This window comes from Paroedura picta, chromosome 1 (assembly GCF_049243985.1).
Source record: "Paroedura picta isolate Pp20150507F chromosome 1, Ppicta_v3.0, whole genome shotgun sequence".
In the NCBI taxonomy this organism is placed as follows: Eukaryota; Metazoa; Chordata; class Lepidosauria; order Squamata; family Gekkonidae; genus Paroedura; species Paroedura picta.
Window position 1 is genome coordinate 9,024,815 of NC_135369.1, and position 12,780 is coordinate 9,037,594.

The following is a 12,780-nucleotide window of genomic DNA, read 5'->3' on the forward strand; positions in this document are numbered from 1 at the left end:
AAGAAACTGGTTAAAAATGACACCTAAAGAATCGTTGTCAGTAATGTTTCATAAGTTTGGAGGGAAGTGAGCAATGGGGCACCACAGATTTCGGAACTGGGTCTGGTATCTTTCAATATTTGAATCGATCATCTGGATGGGGGTGTGAAGAGAATCATGAAATTTCCAGATGACACACATAGTGGGAGGAATCACAAACACCCTAGAAGAAAGAGAGCTCTGTGACATCTGAACACACTAGAAAATTAGGCAGATGAGAACAACATGCGTTTTAATAAGTTTAAAACTTCCAAGGAAAGTTAGCCAACCTCCGCGCGAGGAACTGTCCTTACTGTAAGGAATTCCTTCCGGATATTTAGCTGAAAAATGTGAATTAATTTCATCCCGTTGGTTCTGGTCCGACCCTCTAGGGCAAAAGAAAACAACTCTGATCCATCGTCTATGTCAGGGGTAGTCAACCTGTGGTCCTCCAGATGGCCATGGACTACAATTCCCAAGAGCCCCTGCCAGCAAATGCTGGCAGGGGCTCATGGGAATTGTTGTCCATGGACATTTGGAGGACCACAGGTTGACTACCCCTGCCCTATGTGATAGTCCCTCAAGAATATAATTTACAATTATCTTTGTTTGTTTGTTTATGTTGTGATTTATATCCCCCTGCTCTCAGTGAACTGGCTGGCAGCGGGTCACTCTAAAACCCACAATAAATTACAGTATTAATCCATTAAAAACCCCATTAAAACTCCCTATGCTGGCAACAAAACAATCCCATTGCACTCACTAAAAGCTTAAAACCGGCCACAGGGGGAGCCCTGATTGCTGACCCCTTCGCCCACAACGATGGCCAGATAATGGGGGTGTATGTCCATTCTCACACTTTGTTCTTCTCTCATCCAGGCAGTTATCAGATCTTCCTGGGTTGGCCTCAACCATAGACCTGGCAGAATAGCTCCATCTTATGCCCCGCCCCCCCAGAGAGCAATTTGCTCTGCGGGTAAAAATCTGCTCATGATCCCATGACACTGGGAGGCACGCCTGTCCTCAACAAGGGCCAGGGCCTTTTCAGTCCTGATCCCTACCTGGTGAAATGAGCTCCCTGAAGAGCCGCAGACCCTGTCGGAGCTCTCTGAGTTGTTCAGGGCCTGCAAAACGGAGCTCTTCCACCAGGCATTTGTCTAAAGCCGGGTGGTGGGCTAAGACTGGGCCCGTCTACCCTGGGGACAGAGGCCAGTATTTCGCTGGCCCATTTCCCCGGATGGTTCCATCCGTTGTCCAATTATCCATCTGCTTGCCTTTTCACCCATCCAGTGGGCCTGGATTTATTATATCACCATCATTGTGAGTTTTTTGGGGGGGGATTTTAATGGTTTTAATGTATTGATTTGTATCTGAAATACTGTAAACTACCGCAAGCCAGTTCTCCAATAGTGGCAGTCATACAAATCGAATTCATCATCATCATCATCATCATCATCATCATCATCATCATCATCATCATCATCATCATCATCATCTTACAGACCCTGCAGAATACCGAAAGCTCCCGCAAAGCCTGTGGCTCAACTGGCCACGGAGTGCAAGGCATAGGGCATAGGGCACTAGGCGGTCCCTCAGTTTTGTGGGTCCCAGACCATGGAGGGCCTTAAAGGTTCAAAACAAAGCCTTGAACTGGATCGGGGCCACAACTGGTAGCCAATGCAGCTTTCTCAGCACTGGCTGAATATCAGCCCTCTAAGCTGTTCCAGTGAGGACACTTGGAGCCGCATTCTGCACGAGTTGTAATTTCCAGGTCAGGGACACGGGCATACCCTTAGTATAGCGAGTTACAGAAATCAGTTCTGGAGGTGTTGCATGGATCACTGTGGCCAGGTGCTCCGGAGACAGGTAGGCCGTTAATAGCCTTGCATGGAAAAGGTGGAGCAATGCCTAGTGGGCTACCTTAGTAACCTGTGCTTAGAGATGGATAGAGGTCCAAAGTCACCCCCAGATTCCTGGCCTGGTGCACAGTGGTCAGTTGCATCCAAGCCATGATAGGTAAATCTGCTTCCTGGTCTGCCTCCTTCCTACCTAACCACAGATCCTCCCTCTTGGAGGGGTTGAGTTCCAGGCGACTCAGCTCTAACCATCCAGCTACGGCTTCCAAACATCTGGCGAATGAATTTGGGAGAGATCCCAGCTAGCTGTCCATGAGGAGATAGAGCTGGGTGTCATCTGCATATTGATGACCACCCAGCCACAAACTCTGCACCAGCTGTGCCAGAGGGTGCATAAAGATGTTGAACAAAGTGGGGGAGAGCACCACACCCTGTGGGACCCCACAAGGGAGTCGATGAGGGTGTGACAACTCATCCCCCACCGCCACCCTCTGGGTCTGGTTTTGGAAAAATGAGCACAGCCACTGAAGGGCTGTATCCCAAATCCCTGCCCCGGCAAGGTGGTGCACCAATAGCTCATGATTGACCAAGTAAAAAGCAACGGACAAAACAAAATGTATAATCATGGCAGAATTGCCGTGAACTTATTGAACTTGTTGAACATATTGTATTGGTCCAAGAATAGTCCATAAGCCATGAGTAAAACAATTATAGCTCTCTATGATGCTAGGCTTATGGAAAACATCTGAGCGTCACAAATTTAAGACCATTGGCAGAATCCAAGGTCATCACCACGTGGTCGGTGAGGCCTGCATAAAAGGAATGGCAAGTCCCAGTCTTCTCCAACAAATTCAGCTGAGCTGCAAGGACATCTCTACCAGCTGTGAACTCAAGTAAGTGCATCAAAGCCATTGTGTCGCATTTTTTCCCGTTGCATTTTGTTCTATGCTACTTGTGTTCCCTATTGCGTTTTGTTATTTTCTCAAGTCCAGTAGCACGTTTAAGACCAATAACTTCGCTCAAGGTAATCTTCTGTGCGCAGGCAGACTTCTTGAGAAACAAGGTCATGGAATGGAAGTAAGCATTTCATACTGATAGGCAAAGTTTGAGAGTACCGTATATATTCGCAGATAAGCCGATCCACATATAAGCTGAGACACCTAATTTGACCACAAAATCTGGGCAAACTTCTTGACTTGCATATAAGCCAAGGGTGGGAAATGCGTCATCATTACAGGCTCTCCAGCCTGCTCCCCCCCCAACAAATACAGAAAAGTCAAGAGGATGAATAGCTGCTGGTTTTTGTACCCCGCTTTTCACCTCCAGAAACCAAAAGAATAGTTTGGAAGAGGTGATTAAGAAGAAGAAGAAGTGAAGGCAAAAAGGAAAAAAAGATCAGCGTCCCTCAGTCAATCTGTTGATGTCCTACAAGCTGCCAGAGCAAGCTCAGCTTGCAGTACATATTTGCAAAAGGCAATTCAACGAATGGCTGTCTGGAGCAGGCTTTTATTTCGATTACCATATATACCTGCATATAAACCGAGGAAGGCTTTTTCAGTGTGAAAAAAGGTACTGAAAAACTAGGCTTATACACGAGTATATAGGGTAAATTAACATACAGTATAATTGAGCCTCTTGTGCAGTCTGCATGTAGTCTGAAAGCTCTGCCCATGAGGCTGGGAGTTCGATCCCAGCAACCGGCTCAAGGTTGACTCAGCTTTCCATCCTTCCGAGGTCGGTCAAATGAGTACCCAGCTTTCTGGAGGGGGGGCGGCGGCGGTAAAACGGTAATGACTGGGGAAGGCACTGGCAAACCGCCCTGTATTGAGTCTGCCATGAAAACGCTGGAGGGCATCACCCCAAGGGTCAGACGTGACCCGGTGCTGGCACAGGGGATAACTTTACCTTTCCCTTACAATGAAAATGGTGATCGGATTCCAGAGATACATAGGACAAAAAACTTGCCATTTGGATATGTCTGTCTTCGCTTGAGATTGAGTTATACGGGAAACCATTTGCATATAATAAATAGTTACCATTCCAAACAACTTTGCATTACACTATTCATAGTTACATTACAATTTTAAAATCATGATCAAAATTGAGTGATAAAGAAAATTAAGAGAACTTTTGGCCTTTCTGAGGGATTGTTGTTATTTTCTCAGGGCTTTTCATGTCCATTTTGCTCAGCTATGTTGCTTTGTCCTCTTCCAAGGTGCTTAACATTTATTGAACAGGGACCTGGAAAATCTGTTTTCTTGATGATTACAGTTGCATAGTGAGGAAATAGTGCAGCTGTTGGACGTTGACCTGCTGTGTAAAGCTACAGAATATTCATAAATATTACTAAAACGTTGAAGAATCCTAGGTCCTACTTGTTTCATTGACAACGAATCATAGAATCATAGATTCGTAAAATCGTAGAATCATAGAGTTGGAAGGGGCCATACAGGCCATCTAGTCCATGTCTTGACATCCTCTAAATGTGGTAGCTTGACTTTGAGAGCTACCATGATATTGTGTGATATCCCATTCCTCCTCCACATCTATCCATTTCTCTAAGAACTCTTTGTGCAGAGGAGATCTCTTAGAGGTCTCTCAGACCCAACAGCCTCACTAGGTGTAGGGAGAGGAAGGGACATGTATTTTTAAGCTGCTTTGGGACTCCTTCAGGTAGTGAAATGTGAAATGTAGAAGAAGAAGAAGAAGAAGAAGAAGAAGAAGAAGAAGAAGAAGAAGAAGAAGAAGAAGAAGAAGAAGAAGAAGAAGAAGAAGAAGAAGAGTTGGTTCTTATATGCCGCTTTTCCCTACCCAAAGGAGGCTCAAAGGGGCTTACAGTCGCCTTCCCTTTCCTCTCCCCACAACAGACACCCTGAGGGGTGGGTGAGGCTGAGAGAGCTCTGATATCACTGCTCGGTCAGAACAGTTTTATCAGTGCCTGTGAGGGAGGAGAGGCTGAGAGAGCCCTGAGATTACTGATGAAGAAGAGTTGGTCAGAGCGGTTTTCTCAGTCCTGTGGTGAGCCCAAGTTCACCCAGGGGGCTGCATGTGGAGGAGTGCAGAATTGAACCCGGCATGCCAGATTAGAAGTCCGCAATCCTAACCACTACACCAAACTGTCTCTCAAACGTAAATCAATAAATCCCAGCTTTTCTTCTTGACCTCATTATGTGACCCAATTCCATGGAGATTCCCTCTCCTGCTCATGATCAGAATCATGACAACAAGCTTATTGCAAAGAGTGGCCATTTGAGTATCTAGCTCAGTATTGTCAACTTTGAGTAAGAGCAATCTGCTTTGTCCTTGCATTTCCTGATGACATTTGCTTTATCATCTTGTTCATTTTCTCAGATCCTCTTCACGTCCCAAAGAATGGCCTGCTGCGGAACATCCTGTGGTACCGGCTGCGGAGGGGGCAGCAGAAGTGGCAGCGGAAGTGGCGGAGTGCTGGTGGACAATGCCCCTTCCAACGGTGTGGCCGTTTCGACAGGGGGTTGCTCCCTGTGCGTCCCAGGGCCCAGTCTCACGGTGCACAACAATGTCGGAGTGTCTTGCCACTGCGTGTGCGCCTCCGAATGCTGCATGCCGCGTGGCGGCTGTTGTGGAGGACACGGGGAAAATGGTCCGGGTGCGCGGGTAGACATGGCCCACCCATGCTATGAGGTGTACATGCCAGGTGCCTTTCTGTGCAGCAGTGTCCACTGTGCCAGAGCAAGCACCTCCTGCTGCTGTGACCCATGTTGTGGCCCCTGCTAAGGTCCAATGAGACACCCATGAATCACCGTATACCAAGGAAAGGAAAGGAATATTGCCAAACATAATGGACTTGATTGCGGGATTTTGGAGCGCCCACATTTGGCTTCCAATGTAGGCTTGTTGGGTCTCCATCAATATCTTCCTCTTTTTCTTCATTAGTAGTAGTAACTTCTACCTCAGCAGGACTGTTCTAATCTTTCTTATGTCCCCTTTCTGAAATCTTAGCCCTCTACAGTAAGAAGGCGATGCTTTGGATTGTTGGAATTGTCAGTCCAGAATCTCTTTATCCTACTCTCTCGCTGTGATTGTAACCGTCTTTCTTCTTTCCTCATTAAAATCTTCATTGCATCAATTCATTGTGTATCTTTGGTTTGTTCATCCCTCCTGTTCTTTATTACATTAAGTGGGGCATTCTTGGAGGAAACCTCGGCCCTGGACCCATACCAGCCTGGCTTCCATAATGGCCACGGGGTGGAGACCACACTGGTCGCCTTGATAGATGACATCCATTGCCAGCTGGACTGGGGCGGGTTGGCCATCCTCGTACTTTTAGATTTGTCGGCCGCGTTTGATATGGTTGACCATGAATTGTTGGCCCACTGCCTTGCCGGTGCTGGGATTAGGGGGACTGGAACCAGTCACAGCGGGTGCCTACTGGATGGGGGATACGCTTCTAGGTAACACTGTTTGTGAACTAGACCTTGGGGTACTTGCGGATTGTAAACTAAACATGAGCAGGCAGTGTGATACAGTGGTAAAAAAGGCAAATGCCATTTTGGACTGTATCAACAGGGGTATCACATCAAAATCACAAGATGTCATAGTCCCATTGTATACGGCACTGGTCAGACCACACCTGGAGTACTTTGTGCAGTGCTGGAGGCCTCACTTCAAGAAGGACGTAGATAAAATTGAAAGGGTACAGAGGAGAGTGATGAAGATGATCTGGGGCCAAGGGACCAAGCCCTATGAAGATAGGTTGAGGGACATGGGAATGTTCAGCCTGGAGAAAAGGAGGTTGAGAGGGGACGTGATAGCCCTCTTTTATTTGAAAGGTTGTCACTTGGAGGAGGGCAGGATGCTGTTTCTGCTGGCTGCAGAGGAGAGGACACGCAGTAATGGGTTTAAACTTCAAGTACAACGATATAGGCTAGATATCAGGAAAAAGTTTTTCACAGTCAGAGTAGTTCAGCAGTGGAATAGGCTGCCTAAGGAGGTGGTGAGCTCCCCCTCACTGGCAGTCTTCAAGCAAAGGTTGGATACACACTTTTCTTGGATGCTTTAGGATGCTTAGGGCTGATCCTGCGTTGAGCAGGGGGTTGGACTAGATGACCTGTATGGCCCCTTCCAACTCTATGATTCTCTGATTCTATGATTCTATTCCACTGCAATAACAGAGAAATCTCCTGTGGCATTTCGGACTGTTCAGTCAATTGTAAGGGCATGGGAGCCATAATGAAAAAAAGATGGGGGGGGGGACATGAAAAACAGCATTTTCTCCAGAATTTCTGGTTCGGATGGCCCTTGACCAAGCTAAAGAGGCTGTCAAACAGCGAGTGGTGGATACGGAACACCAACATGATCTAGCAAATACCTCTGCCTTCATTGTGAGTGAAGCCAATAGCTATGTCACAGCTCCCTTAGCCTCCCTTAACCTCAAGAATCTTGAGGTGCCTGATCACCGGAGAGCCTTCCCTTTAGCTCGCTGCAGTGCCCTTCCCTCAGCTGCCCTTGAAGGGCGACACAAGAAAATCCCCCATGGTGAAAGGGGGCCACCCTGTGGTTCCGGCCAAATAGAAACATTGGATCATATCCTTTTGCATGGTCAGTTACATAATGACATTCGTCCCATATTGATCACACCAGGGTTACACAGACTCCCGGGGCGTTCAGGGACAATCTTACACCTCCCTGCTGCTCACAGACACAAATTGCTCCATCACATAGAGTGTCGCCAGGTTTTGTGCTGCAGCCATGAAAAGGCGGCAGAAGTTGACTAAAACTCAACTGATCCTGAGAGCAATTAGAACAATGACCTCTATTTCCATTTGGGTTTAATTTGTATTTTAGCAGACTCATACTCAAAGTGTTGAAGATGAAACTCAAATACTTTGGCCACCTCATGAGAATGAAGGACTCCCTGGAGAAGAGCCTAATGCTGGGAGCGATCGAGGGCAAATGTAGAAGGGGACGACAGAGAATGAGGTGGCTGGATGGAGTCACTGAAGCAGTAGGTGCAAACTTAAATGGACTCCGGGGAATGGTAGAGGACAGGAAGGCCTGGAGGATCATTGTCCATGGGGTCGCGATGGGTCGGACACGACTTCGCACATAACAACAACAACAACAACTCAAAGTGTGTAATATATGCTATTTTATGAGTAGCCATATTATTTGTGTAACTGTGAAATTGTTTTGTTGTTGCGGGTCTATGGCCGTAATAAAGATATGTATGCATGCATGTATGCATGTATGTATGTATGTATGTATGTAACAACAGCATATGTAACCACAGAAGCACTGAAAATATAGAACAGAATTCCTTGGAAGGTCTCACTTGTGCTCAGAAGTTGCAGAAATGTCCTTGGAAGCTTAACTGACTTTATCCTGTCCTAGCTGATCATGTGATCATGTTCCCCAGATGTGTCAAAGGTCTTAAATCCGTCACACATAGAAGTATTCAGTAATCCGAGCATCATAAAGAGACATAATTGTTCTACTCATTGCATATGATCTATTCTCAATCCCATAAAATAAGTTGATCATATTACAGCCCATGCATTTGTTCCTTTTTATAAATCAGGGTATTGCTTCCATCCTTGGTGTCACCTAATCACTTCTGGTCCTGGAATAAACATTATTAACTACTTTCTCAGGTCTAATCATCATTAACCCCACATATACTCCATTATTACTGAAATCTTTTTTTATGAATCATCTCAAGACAGCCAAGGGATGATCATGGGGAATTTAAAAAGTTTGTTGAGTTATCCTGTTAAATATAATATCCTGAATTATATCTTTGGAGATTTTCAAGATTGTAACATTTCTCAATTTTGTCTCATCCTGTAGATGTCCTAATGCAACGGTCCCCAACTTTTTTATGGTTGAGGACCGGCTCCGGGGGTGGGGAAGAGCCAGTGGCCCGGTCGCCGCGCGTGAGTATTAGCGCCCCCTGGTGTTGAAAATGTGCTAGCGCCGATCTGCCGCGCATGTGCGTTACTTGGAGGAGAGCAAGGCCTCTTCCTTTTGGCAGCAGAGGAGAGGACTCACATTAATGTCATTAAACTACACATGGAATAGTATCAGCTAAATATCAGAAATAAAGTTTTTCACATATCAAGGAGTTCAGCAGTGATGTGGGCTCCCTAAGCAGTTGGTGAGCTCCCTCACATTGGCAGTCTTTGAGCAACAATTGGTCAGATACTAATTCTGGATACTTTAGGTAGATACTGCATTGAGCAGATGGTTGAACTGTATAATTTAGAATCATAGAATCATAGAGTTGAAAGAGTTTGAAAGGTTGTCACTTGGAGGAGGGCAGGATGCTGTTCCCATTGGCTGCAGAGGAATGGACACGCAGTAATGGGTTTAAACTACAAGGACAATGATATAGGCTTTACACTTATCAGGAAAATATTTTTCACAGTCAGAGTAGTACAGCAGTGGAATAGGCTGCCTAAGGAGGTGGTGAGCTCCCCCTCACTGGCAGTCTTCAAGCAAAGGTTGGATACACACTTTTCTTGGATGCTTTAGGATGCTTAGGGCTGATCCTGTGTTGAGCGGGGGGTTGGACTAGATGGCCTGTATGGCCCCTTCCAACTCTATGATTCTATGATGCTATGATTCTATTGTTATGTGGGCTGTCGCCCCTCCATCAAAGGCTGGCACACCCGTGTCAACCCTTCCTGACACTCCTGAGCAGACCCTGGCACCAGAGAGAGAAAAGCCAGGTCAAGCCTTGCAAAGCATCATGGGAGAGCAACTAAAACCCACTTCTGGCTCTGAAGCAGGACTTGGAGTTAGGCTTCCCCCAACCGACTTGCTTGCAAACAAAAGAGGAGTTTGTCAGCACACCTGGCAAGTACAGAGAGACAAAGGCACCCCACCCAAGACTCCCCTCCAGCCAGCCAAGCACATTGTCTTGTAAAGGGAACTGGCCACTCTCTTTCAACACCAAATCTAATCCAAGATTTGGTCTTTGTCTTTTCCCTTACCACTATCCCCAGGCACAAGCAATCATCCAGGATTTGCCAGAAATGGGCCATCAGCCCTTCTAGACAGGAAATATTTCTTCATCTTCCCGGCAGCTAGTTTCTTTGTCTCAGCAACCCGTGTCTTTGTTGGGACCCAGCTCCAGCCATCAAACTCTTTGTCCAAGCCCTGGACAAGATAGGATCTGCCCCCTATCACCTCAGGTCACAAATTTCCTTTAAATATTGGGCTCCCACAGCCACAAAGTGCAGTCAGTTTCCAGGCTACAGAAACTCTGTCCGACGCTCGTCTTGGTCCCTCGTCTGTCGCCCCAAATTGCTTCCCTGGACCTCCGGAACTCCGCTCCACCCAGAAGACAGGTAGATATCACTTCCAATCAACCCTTAGTACAGGTTCTTCCCGCATAAGCCTTTTCCTTGTGTGCTAGTGGCTAGGAATGTACATTTCTTTGCTAGAGTACGCATGTGTTGTCTTTTGTCTAATTAGTGTCTGTTAATAAAGTCCTTCCATGTTTAGATCATTAGCTGCCTTGGTTCTATCTCAGTGACATAATTACCCAGTAAACTGTGCAATACAAGGTCCCACGTTACGCCACGCTGCCTCTTGCTGGCTCTACTAGCTGATTCCCCAAAACTAAATTTAGACACGTGTCCTTATAGACACACATTTGGCGTAACACTATGAACATTTCCCTTTTCTTTCTTAGTTCCTCTTGAAGTTCTCTGTTCATCCAAATAGGCTTCTTAGAGCTCCTGCAGTGTTTTTGTCTTTCTGGGATGGTCATGGATTGAGCATGCAATAGCTCTTGTTTGAGTACTGGCCACCCTTCACATGCTCCCTTCCCTTCCAGCATTCTTGTCCATGGTATGTCACTCATCATGTCTCTGAGTTTATTAAAGTTTGCCCTACGAAAATCCAATATCCTATTTGGGGAAACTCCAGCACTTACAAGACTTGTAAGACGCCTTCCAATTCTGTGATGCTATTTTATGATATTACTCTGAATCCATCTTCAAACGCTTGTGAGGTTCTCTGGAAGTTGCCAATATGCTACTGCACTCCCCCACATGCAACCAGCTGGGAGACCTTGGGCTTGCCACAATGCTGATAAAGCTGTTCTTACAGAGCAGTTTTATTAGGGCTCTCTCAGACTCACCCACCTCACAGGGTGTGGAGAGGAAAGGGAAGGCAATTAGAAGCCACTTTGAGCCTCCTGTGGGTAGAGAAAAGTGGCATATAAGAACCAACTCTTCTTCTTCTTCTTCTAGATGACCCAAGAGGTCTCTTACAACTTTATGATTCTATTATTTTAAGGAGTTGAACCCCATTTTCAGAGAATGAGACAGTTCAAGTCCCCTCAGTTCCATGGAAACGTGCTGGGTGATCTTGGTCCAGCTGTTCTCTTTCAGCCCAATCTATGTCTATTGTTCTGTGACTATGAATCTATGACTCTATGTGCATGTGTGTAACTCTCATATTTTGAAAGGCCTGCTCTTGGCCATTTGATGAAAATGGAATGGTTCAAAAGGAATTTTAAAAACAGAACAACTCTTCTACGGGTATGGAATGATTCTGGAGTACACAAATTTTTGACTCACAGAGGTTTCCAAATTGTTGATGAATCAAGAGGATCAAACTCATCCAGGAGAAAATCCAGTGGAATTCTAACTTCATTCCAAGTGTTAATGTGTTGGGAAGGACCACCCTAGGCTGATTGAGTTATTAAGTTGGGTGAAATATCACTGGCACCTTAAATCAAAACTGGCCTATGGATTTATCTCCAATGAAAGGTAGTGAAAGACAGGAGGGTTGAAGGAAACAGAGAAACACCTTGATCTGATGCAATGACTATTTTAATGAGAAAAGATGAAAGAGGGTTACAATTATAGAGAGAGAAGGATGAAGACACTCTGGACTGCCCATCTCAAGAAACAAAATCTTGACCGTCCTACTGGAGAGGGCAAAGATTCTAGGAAGACAACATATGAGAGATTAAAACAGTTCTACGGAAGTTGAAGTGACCACAAGGAGCATATGAGAAAGATACTGATGGACCAGACTGTCAAAAAGCCTGTGGACCTAAGGAACCGAGCATTTGAGACTGGAAAAGTGGGTCTTCCCCAATTCTGAAATCAAGTCCATTTGTCTCAGCCATTCTGGTTTTCTGTTCTTGGGTATACGGTGATTCATGGATCCCTCATTGGAGCTTAGCAGGAGGTGCTTGCTCTGGCACAGTTGAAACAGCTGCACAGATAGGCACCTGGCACCATCACCCGCTGTGACTGGTTCCAGTCCCCCTAATCCCAGCACCGGCAAGGCAGTGAGCCAACAATTCATGGTCAACCATGTCAAACACGGCTGACAAATCTAAAAGTACGAGGATGGCCAACCCGCCCCAGTCCAGCTGGCAATGGATGTCATCTATCAAGGCGACCAGTGTGGTCTCCACCCCGTGGCCATTATGGAAGCCAGGCTGGTATGGGTCCAGGGCCGAAGTTTCCTCCAAGAATGCCCCACTTAATGTAATAAAGGACAGGAGGGATGAACGAACCAGAGATACACAAAGTATTGATGCAATGAAGATTTTAATGAGAAAAGAAGAAAGACGGTTACAATCACAGAGAGAGAGAGAAGGATAAAGAGACGCTCGACTGACAATTCCAACAATCCAAAGCATCACCTTCTTACTGTAGAGGGCTAAGATTTCAGAAAGGCAACATGTGAAAGATTAGAACAATCGTGCAGAGGTTGAAGTTACTACTACTAATGAAGAAAAAGAGGAAGATATTGATGGAGACCCAACAAGCCTACATTGGAAGCCAAATGTGGGCGCTCCAAAATCCTGCAATCAAGTCCATTATGTTTGGCAATATTCCTTTCCTTTCCTTAGTATACGGTGATTCATGGATCGCTCATTGGAGCTTAGCAGGGCCCA